Consider the following 19703-nt stretch of genomic DNA (forward strand, 5'->3'; position numbering starts at 1 on the left):
CATCTTTTCAGTAGTCTTTACAGGATATATTTATGTTTCTTTTTTTTCTCCTGAGTGGAATAAAAACATTAAAGTTTACTTTCACTTATAGTATTCCCTTCTTCTTTTGTTTCTAAAAGTTTGTTTTTGTACCGAAGTAGAGCTTCCAGTAGATAAGCACTGATTTTTTTTGTATTTTCTCTAAGGAATAATAACTGTCCACAAAATTGATTACTTTAAAATATTCTTAATTACTTATTGTTAAAATATTTTTTTCTTTTATTCCTAATTCTTTCCTCATTTGGGAGGGAAAGAGCGTGTTATGAGGTAGATATTCTACTCAGGTTAACTTTAACTCTCTTCTTGTACTGCTTGTTTGCTTTAAGAAATACCGTTCAAGGTGTCATATATCCCTGTTGGTTTTGTCTGCTAGAAATCTCTGTTTGAACAAAATTTCTGAGGCATATCATAAGAATCCCACTTGGAAGAGTGAGTCTTGAGGACCTGAACAGAACTGTAAAAGGAAATAAGTATTACCTAGTGTTCCTAATGAACACTATGATCTGAAATAAATATGTTAATTTTGGATAAGTTAAAATACAGAGATTCTAAATAATATCTCCATGAAAATAGGCTTAATAGAAGCAATACTTTCTGTAAAAGACTTCTGGGAAACCTCTTACTTTGTTCTAATTATCACATGTAGTTACCTTACTCAGTGATTGCTCTTAAACTATATATTTCAAAATAATAAAAATAAAAGATCTCTGATTGCACAGTGCATCAAAAGCAGTGCTTTAGGTAGTATTTAATTTAGTAATATCCAGATATTTCACATAAAGGTAAGAGATATTTTTTTCTTTTTCAATCTGGAAACAAAAAGATTCTGGCATTTTATTGTTCTGAGAAGGAAAGAATGCAAAAATATTAAAGTTTTATATTTGGACTATCTTACATACGTTTCAGCATGCTGCAAGAATTGTTGCATTAATTTCTGCAACATTATATTTGTCTTAATTTCCCTCATAATCTCCTGAAAGCATAAGCATGGCTTATTAAGCTCCATCTGCCATTCTTGTCCTTATTATTTCAGAAAGATGGTCTCAGTACACTTTTCTGGATCTTCATGACATTGCACACCGAAATGTCAATTCCTGCCTGAAACCATAAAGAAAACCCAAATCTGTGGGCAGCTTGTGAGAGCTGACAATCTCACCATTTCATGTTTATGAAGGAGAGAGGTAATTTGTTGTTTTGGCTTTGTTTTGTTTGTTTGTTTTTAATTGAAACGAAAATCCACTTTGTGACTATTCTGTTCACACTCGCTTCATAATTGGCTAGAGCAGTGCTGGATGGGTAGCATGGATCTTTCCTTTCAAGTACTTATTGAGCATTGCAACAAGAAATACAACCAGCTTCACATGTGTGTAGCTTCACATGTGTCAATAGATAAGGGAAATTAATTCAGATGCACATTTTGACAGAGATCTCAGCACAGCAGTACGTGCTAAACAGAGTGTCAAAAATGTAGCCAGCAGTGCCTGCACATGTTCATATCTACCCTGCCACAGCCAGTGGGTCAAATCAGTTCCATATGTGAGGAACTTCTGGTTTATGTGACCAGATTTTATTCACATTTTCAGAGGAATCCTTCATCTCTGTGAGCTGCTGAGTGTTTTCATTCACTATTTTGGTCATTAGGCTGGGTGACATAACTGATTTAAATTGCCACTATAACACTACTGCAGTTAAGTGAGAATTTTTTCCTCATATAGAATATATTCAACCTTCAAATTTATTTCTCTATTTATTTGTGTCTTGATTGTCAAACCACTTGATAGAGGATCCATATAAGAAGAACTCTATGAAAAATATATAGATATTATTTGGTTTACAATTTGCATGCCTGATAAACAGAGTGTGCTCAAATAATCTTCTTTATGTCTTTTCCTTTTTGAACCTGCTTGTCTGTCACAGCCAAAGTTTGGAACTACTAGTGGGTAGATACTTGAAGACTTAGTGTACAATCGACATTCAATATACACATCTGAGAGACAAAACTGAAACTCTTTTCCTATTTTAGCAAAAGATGGGATAACAATCAGAGCTGGTATTACTGGAGGGCAAAGTGTCAGGAAAGCAATCAGCAGATAAGCAGATAAAATGGTGGTGGAATGGTATCACATATCAGATGAGGCTGTGAAGTAATGATCAAACAAGGCTAGAGAAAGATGGAATGGATGTGGAGAATACTTCTGTCACTGGCTCCCTCAAACACCCCACGGTACTTGATTTGAATCTGCTGAAGAAAAACAATTGGACTGTATCATAGGAAACATGACACATGCCACAAAAAAAGCTTTAGAAGTGCATTTTATGATATTGCAGAATGTATTGTCTCATTTGCCAAGATTATCTTCATTAGGTGAATGTAATGTTATTTGAACTATTTGTTGGTCTCAGAAGTTTGAGACTAACATGCATTACATGACCCAGATGATTAGTACCAAAAAAGCATCTTAGAAAAGGCAATCTTACGATTATTAAATAAACTAAAAAATAATTTTAAAAAGCTTGAATTAGTTTGAAAATTCACGTTATTTTCTTAGTGAAGTATTTAATGAAGCCAGATGATTTTGTGTTAACAAGAGATTGATAAATTATTTCTACAGATTTGTTTTTAACAGTTTCCTACAGTCTGCAGTATTTAGCTATTTTGGTGTGAATTTTATTTTTCTTACAGGTATGCAAGTCTAGAATAATTCCAATGATTTTTTTGTTTAGTGACTGCATACAGTGAAGAGGCCTTGCCTACTCTTTTCAAAATAAGGTGAGTGGCTGAACTGTAATGAAATATTCTGTTTTTCTTTTCTTCACAGTTTTTGAATATACAATGGTTTATAACATAAGATCTCAGGTGAAACAATTCATAGGTTTTAGAAATCAGATCTATTGTACAATTATTTTCTTAGATCATGTATTTATTTTAGTGTTTTGGCTGGATAGATTTTCTACAGTAGTAGTCCACATATGAAGAATTGTATTGGAGCAGGTTTCTTATTTTTTTTTAATAAATGCACAGTATCGTGATGAAGTGAGTACTGTATAATTCATATAAGTGCTTTAAAAAGATATAAACAAAGAAATAGTATACTGTAGTTCCTGTATAATGGAATATCTATAGGGAAAAAAATTGCTTCAGAGTTAAGTTGCAAAAGTTAGTAATCTACCCCATAAATTATAAAGCTCAGAGTCTTCAAAAACTATGTGTGTTTAATCATTAAGACTATGTATTCATCATTTTCAAGGTAACTCAAAATTAACTTTTTTATAAGAAAATACTTAAAGGGATTTATAAGAAAATACTTAAAATAATATTAAAGCAATGACATTACCACTTATATCCATTAGTTTAGGGTTTAAAGCAATAATCCAGAATATGAAGAGATCTGCATATTCTGTCTAATGCATGTACTCAATACCATTATGTCCCAGTCTGGGAATGGGAGCTCTGTTAAGAGCTAACTTGGAATAATTAGCTGTAAAGAGATATAGTATCAGGTCTAACAGAGCAGTCACATAAAATCTAGTAGAGCCTGGGTCAGATCCCATCCTCCTGTCCAGAAACAACACCTCTGAGTTTGGAATCACAGGAACACAGAACCACAAGGCCTCCCAGGTAGGAAGGTAAGCCTAAAGATCATCCAATCCAACCTTTCATGGGAAAGACAGCCTTGATGAGATTATACAGCAATCCAATTGTGTCTTGGAAACTTTCAGTGACAGGGACTCTACCAGCTTCCTGGAGAGGTTGTTCCAGTGAATGATTGTTTTAACTGTAAAAAAAATTATTTCATATATTGAGATGAATCCTTGATATATCTTGAGTATTGTAATCAGAAGCTGATTCTTGTTCCAAATGGTTTCTGAGGTAAGACCATGGGTCAGAGGGAGGAGAGTCAGTTTCAGGTAAACTAAAATAAAACCATCAGAATGATGAAGGGTCTGGAGGGGAAGCTTTATGTCAGAACCATGGGTGAATGAAGTCAGATTGAATAAGTGTGTCCTGTCAAACCTTTCTTTAGAAACAAGTTTGCTTAGGATGATGTTATATTCTCCTAAAACATTGTTTTCTAAATAGTTAACACTCTCAGTGGGTACACGAAATTCCCAATTTCCAGATCTTGTTCCAAGTAATGTTTCCTGATTGAAGATATCAGTAGGAAAGATTAATGATCCCCTGGCAGGTATTGCATTTTTCTGGGAGCTGGCACTGTAACTTCAAGCTGTCAGAAGAAAGCATTCAAGTGGAGACTTTAATACCCTGGCTAGAGATCCTGCCCAGCATTTATTAAGTGAACAAAAAGAGAAGAGACACTTTCTTCTTACCTGAAAAGATAGTTCGTGCCCTCCTATTTTTCCACTGAAAGGTATATCTCAAGTCAAATTCTGTTCTAGGGAGGAAAGCCTATAGTATATAAGAAAAAAATATTCAATATCTGACAAACAAACTTTATGAATTTAAACTAATGTAAGAGTTTGTCACATTTTGGCTTGAATTATTGCTGGCAATTGTTTATTAACTGATGGTTATTTTCAATAACATAAATACTTTATGTATTTATTAGAACAAAATGTGACATTTCCTGCTGTTTCTTCTTCAGTAATAACACAACAGCCTTTTGAAGGAATGACTGTAGCTTGAAAGGGTAGGGTAGGGAAGGAGCTGCCTCAGGCTTAGTGTGTTTCCTCCATACTTGGCATGTGTCTTGCAGCTCTTTTGTTGAAAAAGGGCCTGAGGAAGTTAGTTGGAGTAATCTGTGAAATACAAAATAGAGGTTTATCTTAAAATAAGTAGTGTTACTACTCACTAAACCCGGTTTTCCTCAGAAAAATGCTGGAAGGCAGTAACAACTTATTTCATTGCTAAAGATGCACTTGAAGTCTATTGTAAATATAGGAGAGTACAAATCAATGTGTCTGATAATCTAGAAAAGCATCTTTGACGTTTAATTTGTCATTGGTAAGAGTAGGTATTATTTATATGCAGGCAGGGTAAAGTGTTCTGTAATAAATATACTGAAAATATATTCACCTTCACAGCAGTTCACAGACATAGAGAAGTAATCTGTATGGTGTACCTGGAACTGACAAGAAGGGCATTTTAAAACATGAAAACAGTCATGGTAACCTCAGCCCTGTTACTGACTCTTCACTTTGATATATGAGTTAGCCAGAAGTCCTTTTCCTGGAAAAAAAATAGCTCCTATCATAATATTTGGGATATCAGTTTTATTCAGCATGATTAGATAGCTTTCCAGACTTATTTAGGATCATGTGCCTCTTTTTTCCATTCAAAAAGATCTGCACCAAAATTTTTTAATGAAAACTTCCTGTATTAGATATTCTTTCCCTGACTGTGTAAATCAGAGCACACGTTCCTTTATTTGGGGTAATTTTTACTTAAAAAATAATACTCATGAACAGGTGACACTATAGACTAAATAATTTGTGCTGTGCTGGATGCCACACTGTTCTGTACTGAAGGTGGACTGAAGTAAGGAATCTTCGGGAATGTTCAGATTCGGAAGGCAACTTAACAATGTTTAATTTCAGATTTTCCTGTCTCAGAAATGGAAAAACAGTTGCCTTGAACAGACTGTAAGCAGGAATATCTCTCTGTTTCCAGTACTTCTCTTGTTTTGATTTTTCTACTAGAGGAATCATCTTCCCAGCATGAAGATATTATTTTGAGGCATGTGCCAAAGCCTCAGGAGTAAGGCTGGTCTTGAGGAAAGGAACGGATTTTCATCCCTCCTTGATCTCTCATCAAGGTCAATTTGCCACCAGTCTCAAGATCTACCACCACTCTTTGCTATTGGACACCCTTTGAAGGATAACTGGAGATATCTGTATGGTTTTTGCTCTCATCCTCTAGGCTGTGAAATACTGTTCAAAATCTCACTAGATTTTGAAATGGAAGGTCTAAGTACTTAGCTTCTTATGATAAAAAATTTTAATTAGCAGGTCAGTATTGCTTTCAATGGGCTGTGTGGAGCTGCACCCTTAGAAGCAAGTCCTCAGCTTCTGTTGCCTGGGAAAGAAATACTTACATATTCAAAATAACAGGTATTCAAAACTTCAAATATTTATTATTTGGTTATGTCCACAGGAGTATTTTAAATAAGCTTCTGTTCTGTCGTTTCTGAATTTTATTGTAGAGAGTCGGTGCTTTCAGTGGAAAGTAAATAAAGACTGACAGCACTTCTAGCGTTCAGAAAAAAAAAAAGCAAGCTGTTCAAGGATGTGTAAAAATGCAGATTGACATAAATTGAGTCAATATTACAGAAACCATTCATGCAAAGCAAACAATAATGTCATGATAAACAATAGAGTGAATATAGGGAAATGACTGTTTTATTGATAGTGAGTCACATCATTCTTTTTTAACTGTTTGAACATTAGTGTATATTTGATTAAACATGGGAATTTTGGACATAATTTCAAAACAAAACCACTTCCTGTAGAATAAACAAAAAATTAAAACCAAAGAGTGTCTTCTAGATTGAACAGTTTGAAGTATGACAAAGATAAATTATCTTGATCCGTAGAGTAATAGAAATTGATTTGTAGCGTGCCAGAATGTCTGATATTTTATTCTGTTTATCAGGTAAGGAGGAAAGATACCTGGATTGAAGATGAGGGTAGGAGCTCAAATCACAAAATTTATAGCTGGTTGGACCTGAAGTATTTCTCTAGGCTTTCACCTTTTGCTCTATAAGTCTCTGCAGTCAGCAAAATGACTCTGTGCTTCTTGGCATTAAATTTCACTGTCAGTTTTATTGCCAAGTGTCTTCCATTGTACCCCTTGTGGTGCTGTGCTTGCTTTCAGTGTCTTAGCAGATCCTTCCACTTTCCACTTGTCCTCATTAAGGCTAATGCACTTATTTCACAGTTACCACTAAAAGATATGGAAGGTATGGAAAGACTTTCTAACTTAAGGATCACAGAAATTCTCTGTAAAAATTGCTGTGCTCTTTTACCTTGTTTTCTAAAGAGTCTGAAAACAGGTTTGAATAAGCCAATTTTAAAATGTTTCAGAAGCCTGGGTTTTGTCCTGTTCAGAGAGCTATACTTCTCAGGATTCTGCAAGCAATAAGAATTTTTTTTTCTTTGTATTTTGCATAGTTTGTTTCCACCAGTGTATTTGATACCTTCCTTAATGGTGCTTGTAGAACCCATTAACCCTTCACAATTGGTGCAGTTTGGGCTGTCAAGTAACCTTTGTAATATCAAAGTATTTTGTTACTTTGTAGTTCTCTCTTATTTTCCAAATCATTTCTATGTAGAACAGCACAGGCTGTTGATATTTTAATGATATCAATATCTGATTATATTCTGCTGCAAAACCAGACCACTTTATTCCTACTATTTTGTATCTGTTAGGTTCTCTTTCAAAGCAATTCTCTTCCATCGTGTCAGCTTATCTTCCTATAAATATTTTGTAAAGTATTCCATCTTTACTCCACCACTAACTTCTGTGATGAAATAATTGAAATAGTTTCTTATTGGTGGGAGTTTTTATTTCCTACTGGTAGTTTAAGTTTATCTTAAACTCCTGATGAACGTCCAGGCTATAAAACACATTGCTGTGATAGAGTTTAGGTTTTCATGGCTAATCAAGTAAGATTCCTATGTTCGAAGTCAAACTATAATTAGGTAGTAAGAATGACTGTACGTGTCCAAGCACTTTCTGTGTTCTCATCACATGAAAACTCTTTAATCACAATTGACAGTTGATGAGACATTCACAGTCTTTCACCACTGAAAGACCACTGAAAGACTGAGTTGCATCCTACCTAATGTAATCTAATTACTTTATACATATTTTGCATGAGAAAAAGCACTACAAGGCAATCACAAATGAAACCTCTATGCCTGGTTTGAAATTCCTTCCATCTGGATGTCATCTTATATGTAATCTCAAATGTACTTCAAACAATTTAAATCCTGCCCTGTATCAGATTTCACATCTCTTTTTTAAAAAATTAGGGGAAATGTGTAAGGGTATGGAGAATATTTTTGTTCATAGCTTAAAGATAAGAAAACTTATGTTTTCTTATAGTTGCTCTGTCCAATATCAGTGACTGGATCTATGGGAACCCAGGCTTCTAGCTCTCAGAGACAAGTTTTAGCTATTTTAAAAATACTGCTTATGTCATTTAGCACAAAGATGCCAGATTTATATACCATCACACATTTCAAAAGTGTAATGAGGGCAGAATTGTTTCTCTCACTGATAAAATATTAATATTGAAAACTGAGGTTACTCAGGAAATCATAAAAAGACAGCTCACTTGGAAAGCCATCTCAGACACATTCCACATCCCCTCTCTCTTACTGATTACATTAGTAACACATCATTCAGTGCATTAAGCATTACATTTAATAAACAGCAATGAGAATATTACTTCCTATATAGAACTGTAGAGGCAGTGGTGTAAGAAAAACATTGTTAGAAAACTTCCTGAATTTTTTGCCCTCTGCCTGCCTCAAGCGTATAAAAAACCAAGGTGTGTTTTGTTTTTTGCATCCCCAACTAAATTCTTCTCTTGTGCTGAAGAGAAAGAAAAAGAAATTAATTGCTGAAAAAATCTCAGGCTACATCAATCAGCTTTTTTTTTCTGGAGGGTGTGATGGAAAATGTGTAATGTGTGTGATGGAAAAGATGGCTTATCTTTTTTTCCTCCTAGTGCTTCCAAACTCATATCTAGAGGCTTGGCATCCTGTCATCCTGCCTGACAATGCAGGAAGCTCCTAAAAAGAATTAGTAACCAGAGAGGGAGCTCCTCATACCTGATTGCTATGGGTGGAAAAGACCACTCAGTACATCTCAGCCTAGGACTGCGTCAGGCCCTTTTGCTAGAGTCCCTAGTTTGACATTCATTGTATTTTTGTTATTGACTGAAGTAATTTACTACAGTTTTATGGTATACTGACCTTCCAAAGGTTGTCCAGCATGCCAATAATGCACATAACAGGAATCTGTCTTTGTGGACCTTACAAAAAATAAAGGAGGAATTCAGGCACATACACTCTTCATGTTTAGATTAGGTAGAGGAAGTCATGGAATCGACACATAAATATCAAACCTGCTCTGAGTGACCCAAACCATATTTTCACTGCTACACTGAGAATTCCTACTGAAAACATGTTTTCTTTTGTTCCCTACCTCAGCCACAAACCCCATATTTATGTCTGTATAGTCTAAGTACTATGAAAAGGCAAAACTGCAGGGGAAACACCTGTGTATAAAAAGCATATAATTCTTAGCTGTGAAAGGTAGCAGGTGCAATTGTGTGTTTGTGTGTAAGGTTCTGGAGTGACTGGTTCCCACTGTCCCAAGCAAAAAGCTACCCTAGGACTGACAGATGTGACATAATCTGTACTGTGTTTTATTTTTCCTCATTTTATTTTGCAGTAACTTTGATAGTAGTATATTTTTTGTATACATCTATGCTCCAGATAGCTTTGCTACTAATGTAAATGCCATTTTTTTTTCCATTAAGGCCATTATACTGCAGAGTTTCTTAAGGTATGGAGTTGTATTAAAGTATGTAGGAATACCTTCCTCGGATATTACATTGCATGAAATTATACGAGAATGTCTCTGATTTCATGAAGTTTCTGGTTATTGGGCCAAATAATGCTTATGCAATTTGTGTTTTGACAAGAATCACTGTAAGAGAAAAAAATGAGATGAGTACTTACTTGTCAGCAGATAAAGGCAGAATAAAATCAGCTTGTCAGATTCCATAGTTGCCTCACACGAATTTCTTAATTTTTCCCTGTACTTCACCCAGCCTAAGTGAACCCTTGTATTCTCCCCAGATCACCAGCCTTTCCCACTGCTTGTACCCATACCTGACCAGAAGTAACAGTAGAGGACCAACTTCCCTCATTTCCTTCCAGTAATGCTTCCAACACTATAATGTTCCTGCATGTTCATGTTCATGAACTGCAGTTCAATGATTTTCAAAATGGTATTTTTAGTCAAGTTATTCCAAAATCACTAAACTCTGTAAGCTATTATAGGAGAACAGAGTTGCTTGAATATTTGTTGGGCAAGGATGGTAACGGCTATTCATACCACTTTTCAGCAGTTTAGGAGCACCAAAATATGAAGCTTATTGGAAATATGTGGAGTTTTTATCCTCCAGGCAGAAGATGCATTTTATAGTCCTTTGAAACTTTACCTGCCGTTATCCTTTCACTGTCTTGTTGTGATGACAGATACTTCTAGTAACCATTTCAATTCAAGTATTATAATGCTAAAGCTTCAGCTAATAACTCTTAAGGGTAACAGAATCCCCCTCGTAGGTCAAAACATGGCTAGGCTTTGCGAGCGAAGATTTGGGGCCACACAAAGATCTATCTAAACCAATACCACATTTCACGTCAATAGCATTTAGGCCTTTTTTGATATTCTACCCAGCCTGCAGCATAACACAGCTCAAGAATAGGTGTTGTCTTGTGTATGTTTCTTCATATGAAAGGAACTAGCAAAATATGAAATTAATGTTTAAAGGTAATTGTTTTTATGAAGCTTTACTTTTTTCTAATGTTTGCTCTAGAAAGAAATATGTGAAAAATCATTCCTACCTATCAAAATCAAAATTGTTAAAACCTAGACTTTGCGCAGACCTTAAAGTTGCAAGCCATCTAAGTAGTTTTTTTGCTAAATATATGAGTGATTACTTTTGTCTTTGTGGATTATTAGGATATTGTTGAAACACGATGAAATTACTGATTTAATTGTCTCTATATTGCTACATATGAAGTTTTATTAAGTTACTGAAAAAAATAATATTAATGGTTATGTTATGTTCTAGCAAAGATCATCTTTCCCTTTTTAAAAGTGGATTAGGAGAAAATAATTTTAATTTTTGTTTAGCTCTGTTACCTGCAACTAATATGAAATAAATTTAATCCATCTCTGTTTCAGGCATTAATTTTGTGACCAGTGATTCGCAACAAGCTTTGTTCTCTTGAAAATTACACTAAAAACTGTGATTATGACCTCACAAAAAATAAAAAAATGATTAATGCTTGAGTTATTTCTAAGAGGAAAAACCCAAGTTTGTGTTTCTAAAGAAAAAGTGCATTGGGAAAATAGGAATAGAAGAGGATGGTAAAATGAAACTCCTGGGCTTCAGAAATCTGTTTCTGTGCGTCACTACTTTATTTGAAGTATATCAGGGAGAAGACCTTTGGTAAGTGACTTCTCCTCACACTTCTTTATGAGAAGAAATACTGATATTGAACTAAATACCCATGATTATTATCTATAACAGCCTCTTTCCAGTAAATTTAGATATCTACCAAAAATACTATATGAAATAAAAGTAAATGTCCAAAAGTCAAATATGGTTCATTATCATAAAAGAAACTTATAAAGTAAACATAAAAGCTATCAAATTGCAATGCCCACAAATAATACATCCATGTTTGTGGGAAAAGAGAGTATTTTCTGTTCGCTGACTGAGAAAGGAGATATTTACAAAGAGTTTTAATTTGTTGCTTTTCTATCTGCAGAGTGATTGTAGTGTGGAAATGGATTTTCTGTTATATTAAATACAAAGGAATAGTTCAGGGGGGTTTTTCTATTAAGAATAAATTGCTTTTGTTGTTTGTTAATTTAGAAATGTTTATAAACTAATGGCTTTATTAGACTCAGAAAAAATTCATTGTGTTGACAAAATATTTAAATGGCTTGAGACAAACTTGCAATTTTGTCACCACTGCAAATAACAGAAATGTACTAAAATAATTTCCATTCTTTACATCAGAAATATCAGTTAATATAGTCAGATGCTGTAATTAAGTGCCAGTGAACATGAATAGTCTTTTAATATAGGCAGATGTAAAATGACTATTCCAAATAACATATTCCTTTTTATTTTTCTAAGCTGTAGGTAATTGGTTCATTTTTTGGTTGTTGCATGCATTCTTAAAAGTCCAGAGGAAAACAAAACTACTCATATCTGCTGATATGTCCCCTTTTTTATATGGTTATTTTTATATTTTAGACATTGAAAAAAAATTTAAGTCATCTCATGGTTTCCTCCTGAATATGTATAATTCTTGCACATATTACATTTCACTTCTCCCAAAAGATTTAAAAAACCCCAAAAAACCAAAAAAAAAAAACCCTACCAAAAAAAACCCAACCAACCAAAGTTCAAGTTTTGGGAAGAAGGCACTGGAAAAATTGTAAATATCCTTCTAATCTCATTCTTTATAGAAGTATCCAATAGTGAACATATTTGCAAAAAAGCAAAAAAGGATTGGTTTCACCATAGACTTAAGTTGTGGCATATATACAGAGAGAGATATAGATATATATCTCAGATATATAGATATATATCTCAGATATAGATATATCTCAGTATATAATATATGTCAGATAGTCAAGAAAGTCAAGAAAGATCTTAGCAAACTATGTCTTAGTAACAAGATTTATATAAAAGTAGAAGAAAATGTTCCTCTGTTTTGGGATTTTTTTTGACTGTGCAATTCTTCTTTTTCACTCCCATTTTCAGTGGTTAGTTAATTTTCATAAAAGTTTTAAAACTCAACAAATTGCCATTTTTTAAAATAATCATGAATGCTACCCACTACCATATTCAAGCACTGCAGCTGCACTAATAGATAGCCAAAATAGAAAGCAAAAACCACGTGTTAAGAATAACATTCCTAAGTATTCAGAAGAAAAAATTCTACAAAGTGTGACATTCTCTGAAAAATCTAACGATATTGTCTTTTGGTTATCTCATACAGCTCCGTCTGATGCAAGATCCCAGAATTAGGACCAAGTTTGGAACTAAAGAGGCCTTGTGTCATTATGACACATGCGGCCTCTCAACTCAGCGCTGAGCGCATCAAGATTGGCTTCAACAACTGCACACTTCTTATTTGTACTGTATAGTCCTATCAGATCACCTCTGTTGTGTTTGGTTATGTCACCGGGATCTGACAGCCTCCTAATCTCTGGGGAAACTGCCCACTCCTAGTTATTCAGTTATATTAACTCAAGAATAAAATTGTAAGTAACTAATTCACAAATATAAGATAAATTTGCATAGCTGTATACTGGACCAGAAGAAATTTAAGGGAAGGACAAGAAAAGCCTTACGGTCCCACAGTGTAATTGCTCATTAGTACCCAGCAGCAAACTGGTAAGTCCCAAAGAAGTATCTCCATTCCTCAGTTAGATGTAAGCAGAGTTATTTTTGCATGACCATTTTCCTCCTGTGTTGGTTCATTGCCATTGGTAAATTTGTTTCTTTTTTTTTGTGTGTGTGAGAAATACTTGGTCGTCTAGTCTATATTTTGCTCTGGCCTGGTTGGATCTAGGTGGAGTTCAGGGACGGGCAAGGGAGAAAAGTTTCAGGGATTCAAAAATGTGTTGTTCTGTTATGGTTGTGTCAAGAGGCATCAACATGTCATCTTAATGAAAGTTCTGTGGCACTTTTCTGTTGCACTTAAAATGCAGCTAAACTAAAATATGTTCTGTAGATAAACAAAAACAGTTTCATGGTATATCTAATAATTAATAGATTTAGTTATAAAGCCTAATACATAAAGGAGCAGTATATGGATAAAGAAGCAGAGAGGTTGAACAGTAGCAGAATTGCTTTCTTTTGTTTCACTACAAGGACTTCACAAGGCTGATGTAGCTTGCTACACTTTAGTAGAGCTGAAGCCCTTCAAATACAGACCTTGTTATGACACTTGTTTTGTGCTTCCCTGATCCCATTCTGCTACCTGCCTTACCTGAGGGGAAGGTTTTCTCCTACCTTCTCAAAGGGCTCCTATTGCTCCTAAAACTTCATACCTCCAAGCTGTTTAGGTGAAGAGGCTTCTAATAGGCAGCCTGTTACTAAGTAATGCCACAGGTACAGTGGAGAAGCAAGTGTTTCTGCTTCTTTAAATTTAACAAAATTTTTGAGATTGATTGCACTTTGATGTTATTGGCTGTGTTCTTTTTCTAGCCTGTTTTATTTAGTAGACTTTTAATAAAAATAATTATAGACATTATTCAGTTTAGTAATGTAATCTGTCATGCAGCTTTGCATTGATTGCAAAAGTATACAGTTTAGTCAGCTGTATAATCAAGATCTAGCATCAAGTGAAATGTGCACCAAAGATACAGATCAAAAACAGATGTGAGGAGGAAAACAATGAGGTAATAGCAAGGTAAAGTCACACTCTATTTTGTGAAAATAGAAATTTTGTCTATGTAAGAAACTGAAAGAATGGAACTAGAAGAACTGTAGAGTAAAATGGATGGGAACAGAGGCAGGGAGGTAAGAAAGGAGAAATTGAGTGTCCAGGCATAGAAACCAAGGGGTGCAATAGATAAGAGTAAAAGAAAATCAAGACTACTCTTCTGTTTAATCAAGAGTTATGCTTAAAAAAATGATTAATCTTTCATGACTTTGTAAGTAAACTACAGAGCCCTGTGTTAATTTAATACTGCACACAGCCACTCCCTTTCTTTCCTTATGCTCACATGCAGCCAAAGTGGGATAGATGCAGCAGTGAGGGGCAGGCTCAAATTCTCTGATTGTCCATGGTGAGCAGTGTACAAAAGGACAACAGCAGTGCAGTGACACAAAAAAGAGGTAACCTAGATATAGAACAATGCATTATCTTCCTTTAGGCAACTTTCAGGTGTCTGTGTTACGTTTGAAGTTCACCAATCAACTCAGTTTAGGACTTCACTGTGTAGTGTCTGTTCTGGGAATTGCAGCTCCTATGCCCTACAGATGCTTATGCAGTCACTAATGTATGGGAAGGAATCTTTTATATTTTCCTAGTCATTGCATTCTGGTAAAAGAAAGTGATCTGTGTTCACTGTAAGAGCGAAGCAAATACAACTGTTATAATTTCTACATTATTCCTTCCTTTTCAGTCTTTTAATTGTTCATATGATAGTTGGGGAGAAGGAAGGAAATCGAGTAGTTCTCTGTCGTTCTGTGATTTCTGCTCCATGGCACCAAATCAATTGTCTCCTAATCAGAAAGCTGTTATATATTTTATTACAATATTGTGATGGTGTAGTGCTTTCTGGGGTGGAATCAAGATCACTGTTTCTTCTCCTTAAACATATTAGTCAGCTTTGAGGAAGAAGTGGAGAAAAACAATTATCTTGTTAAAATTCTGCAACAGGAATTAAAAGACAAATGACTATGAGAGTATTAATAAGCTCTGAGTTACTCTATCTGTAGGTTACATGTACTGTAACTAATCCCAGCATGGAGCTTGTAATTTCAGGATAAAAACATAACTCACCCTCGGGTTTGTCTGTTTTCAAACTGTTTCATTTATGCTATTAAATACAGTGTGTGCACTTTAGACAGACAATTAATTTTTAAAAAACTTTATCTTGGAGTGAAAACGTGTCTTCTGTAATTCTTCTGCCTTCAATATTTCTTCTGAAAATGCAAATGCAATTTAAAATATTTTTAAAATAATTATAATCCTTGGTTGTGGAGCTTGTAAAACAAATGAGATTCCTAGATTAAACTTTTCAGTAGTGCTTGATAAATTTGATTTTAAATGCGGTTCATTTATAAATGCCTGTTCAGTTTGAATTATTCATTATGGTGAGAGGAACATTTATATTCATATACTGAAGAAATAAAAGCTGCCTTAATATGTCAATTACTAATAAAGTATTTACAGAAAATATTCAAAATATACTGATAACATGTAGAGTTTTAACATGACTGTTAAAACACATCTAAACTATTTCCCCCCATCTCATTGAACAGTTCTTCAGTGTCAGTACAACACATATTGAAGCATGCAGTCATTTTCAGGCTGGCAGTTTTACAACAATTAGCAAGCATTGGGTTGTCTGCAATGTTGTTATATTTATTGAGACTCAATTCCAGCTGGGGTCTGAGTGGGCATTTTCTATTGTTAGATCTATGGCCTTTTGGGAATATTTCTTAAAAGAAAATTAAAAAAAAGTGATTTGGCAGAAATGTAATTCTGTTGTTGCAGTTTCTCAGGAGAGGTGTTGGGGTTTTTTGTCTGTAGTCCTTAATAAATTCCAACAGAAAGACTATAAACAATGGTCTCTAGCATAATATTGAACTAGCCTGATTAATACAGGATTGATATTCTTATAATAATCTCCACATTGGAGATATTAATTGTTTATTTAAGCATTTATTTCAAACTCCTACTATCACCTGGTGAAGAGGGAGAGTAAATATAACAAGATTTTCTAGTCTTTTGTTTGTTTCTAGATCTTTCTTTAGACAAATTTTCTTTAATAAATATCAGATCTTATTGCTCAAGAAAATTTGGATGAAAATCTAACATATATTAAAACTGTAAATTGACAAAAAATTATGAATATGACCTCATTTTGATTTTTCCTGATAATATTGGTAATTAAACTTTTCCTATACTTACTCTTCTTCACCATTAGGCATGAAACAGAATTCCCTGTGAATCCTTACAAACTTTAGAACTTGTTTTTGATGAGAAATTACAAACAAGAGTTTATTCAGAAAATTAAATTTATTGTTCCAAACAAAGAAGCAAGCAAACTGATTTAATATCAACTAACTCTTATCATCATGATGATTTTTTTTCTAGAAAATAAAAGGTGCATAACTTTCAGCAAAAAATATAACTGGGGAAATATGCAACTTTCAGTGCACAATTCATTAAAAGTAAAAAGGAAGAATTTAGAACAATTTGTTTATTGCAATAAAGGTGTGTGGTGAAAGACAAATGTAAGCTGAATTATTGAGAGTAATATGACTCTCTTAATGTGATATATATTTACATCTTAAACTGTTTTGACCTTGGCTTGCATATATCACAGTTGAATTTAATTGATATGTGTCAATAAGTTTATTAACTATAAGATCAATTACTTTCTTATTTTTTAAAATTTTCATGTAACTGTCAGTGTCATTTGTAAGTGATTTATTATTCCTCCTTTCCCCTCAAAACCTGTAGCAAATGTGGATAGAGCCTTCCCAAATCTTCGTTCGCGAAGCCTAGCCATGAATCCCCTCAAAGTAATGTAGGGTTAAGAAGTTAAGGTTAATATCTGTGAATCTTATAATGTATGATTAATGATATGAAGTTGATATTTTGAACAAAGTCCTCTCAGATCATGAGAGAAGCAGATACTTGTGAATTCAAGATCCTTGCTATTTATTAGAGCAGACTGTGACATTACAAGATGGGTGCCTACTAAATGTGTTTCAGGGAGGAGAATAATCTCTGCTCAGTCCACAGGGGCAAATACCAAAGAGTCATCAGAACAGGTGCTGAGGAAACATTACTCACCTAGGAGGAATTCTTCAACTAAATCCCAGTCAAATTCCTGAACAACTTCCTCAAGATATCATTCTCTGGTGGACAAAATTATTAGGACAGTAATAAAAAAGTGATCACACAGCTAGAAAACCACGTCAATGATTATTAAGTTCTATCCTAAAAAAATACAGGGTAAAAACAGGCACCTATTCATCACAAAGTGCTGGATGAAAATGTTAGTTCATGAAGATGTTCTTTTTCTTACAGAGTCACACACAGAACCCAAAATCTTGTTGAATTGAAAAGAAAGCCCAAGCCATATTACAATTATATAAGAAAAGATTCAGGACAACAGCTCAAGATTTGAAGGACTGGGAACACGTGGTCATGCTTTTATGTCAAGCTGAATAGTACCATAGCAAAAGAAAAACTTCAATAGGAATTTACAAAGAGAAAGAACATAACAAAAACTAAAAGCAAAAGTACAATGAAAAGTTGACCAGAGGAACAAATTTACAGAAAAAGGAAGATAATGAAACAGAAATGACAACTGGAGAAGAATGGGCAGTGAAAAACTCATTTTCTGTCCTCTTGAAAAGATGAGAGTTCCAGCTTGTGAACTATTCTGTTGTACACCAGTAAAAACAAATAGTGCTATTTAGTCATGAAAAGTGGAATTGAACCTGTTACTTCCCTTCAAACTTTATCAAGAAAAATAAATGCTGTGAGGAAAAATTTTATTTAGAGTATACAAAAGCTGGGGAAATAGCAGCTTGAGCTATATAAAGAAAATAATTCTTTAAAAAATGAGCTACCTCTCTCCCTTAATCACAATGTACAAATCTGGTTAAAATTCATCTCTATGGGTAGCTCAGTGTTTCTATTTTGAGGTCTATGAAATATACTGAGGAATAAGTGACAATCCAGTAACATACTCTGAAAGAATATATGAGGATTAAACTAAAGTTATAGAGGAAGACACATGATTTTTGGTAACAATTTACCTCTTGGTAGTCCAGAAATTCAAGCATTCCTGTTAAAAAAAAAAGTACAGCATACTTTCACATATTGTACTTCGTGAGTTACCTAATAGGGAAAGAGTTATCTTAACTAGTTTTTCCCTGACATTATCCACTGGATTGACTTTTTTCAAATAGATCCTGATATTAGTTGGATATAAGGTAACAAGATCTTGATATAAGCAAGAAATCCCAATATTAGCTAAAATAAGAAAAGGCACTATTAACCATCATGACTAGTTTTGAGAAATTTTAATGCTCCCACATTAAATTCCGAATTTAAAAAGGTAAGTCATCACACAATTTTATGTTTTTAGGCTGTGCGATACTACCTTTTAGTTTTGCAGTTGTTTTATTCCCAAACAGCATGTAGACCCAGACAAAAAAGTAAATATAAGTAATTGAACATATTGACAACTATTAAATGGTAATTATATCTCACTAGAGCATGGTTGTTTGGTAGCTGCAGAACACAAAACATAAGCCTGATAGTCGAAGAAACTCTTTTGCTGTTTGGTGCTCTTGCCTGCCTTTCATATTGTTCCATTTTCTGTCCTGTTGCTTGAGCATAATTTCCTATCAATTTCCATAAACAAATAGAGTTTTTAAAGCCACTTCAAAGTTACCTAATAATTTAATTTGTAATTGCAAGAGCTTTGCTTCAGTGGATCTATTGCATCAATCAGCACTGAAGCAATTACTTAATTTGCAGTTATACATTAGATTACATAATATTTACAAAATTAACATGCATAAACAAAAAATTATAACTTCACGAGAAACACTGTAATCCTGACAATGATAAGGAGTGCAAATATTTCCTCTTGAAAAAATGCCAAGTACATGACAGTAAAATGCTTATAGGCCTGGAGGTGCAATGGCTGTCTGAATCTAACTTATTTACCATCAATGTGATCAATACTTTAACTGAATTAAATTAGATAACACTGTGTTAATGAATGACCTTTACCTTGTCTGTCTTGTCATCCAGCAGTTAATGATAAGTTGAAATACATACTCTGAATAAAAAGAAATTAAATTGAATAGTAAGAGCTATAGGCTCTTACTCCAAGTTTGCCTGATAGCTATGGACTTCATAGCTAAGGGCTATGAAGCATCCTTCAAATTGGTCTTCACTCTGCTGGTGCAGGGTGTTTTTTGAGTTTACTGCAGAGGATTTCATTACCCAGCAAATGATTCACCTTAAGGGTGAATATTCAGAACAGCTTCATTTCTGTTTTTGTATACCTGCAATTTAGATAGAAGGTGTTCATTAGAAATACAGTTTTATTTTACTGTAATCATATCCATCTTTTTTCATTACTTCTATTAGTTACAAAACATAGACTGTTG

At 34.0% G+C, this 19703-nt stretch overlaps 2 long non-coding RNA genes across 5 annotated transcripts in view; one reads left to right on the forward strand and one right to left on the reverse strand.

Moving 5' to 3' along the window:
• LOC135417548 (uncharacterized) overlaps nucleotides 1-19483 on the reverse strand; it is a 33216-nt gene extending 13733 nt beyond the window's left edge. For 3 of the 4 annotated variants that reach the window (XR_010432098.1, XR_010432094.1, XR_010432095.1), the window contains exons 1-5: nucleotides 19321-19483; nucleotides 18336-18364; nucleotides 17362-17426; nucleotides 5075-5126; nucleotides 4369-4447 (exon numbers count right to left, since the gene is read on the reverse strand). This is a non-coding gene — a long non-coding RNA (uncharacterized LOC135417548). Of the gene's footprint in view, nucleotides 1-4368; nucleotides 4448-5074; nucleotides 5127-8979; nucleotides 9039-17361; nucleotides 17427-18335; nucleotides 18365-19320 lie in introns of all 4 variants that reach the window. The other variant, XR_010432096.1, reaches the window with a different exon arrangement.
• Nucleotides 1-19703, forward strand: part of LOC135417549 (uncharacterized) — a 182642-nt gene that overhangs the window by 116637 nt on the left and 46302 nt on the right. The gene's annotated exons all lie outside the window — the stretch shown is intronic.

This window comes from Pseudopipra pipra, chromosome 1 (assembly GCF_036250125.1).
Source record: "Pseudopipra pipra isolate bDixPip1 chromosome 1, bDixPip1.hap1, whole genome shotgun sequence".
NCBI classification, from domain to species: Eukaryota; Metazoa; Chordata; class Aves; order Passeriformes; family Pipridae; genus Pseudopipra; species Pseudopipra pipra.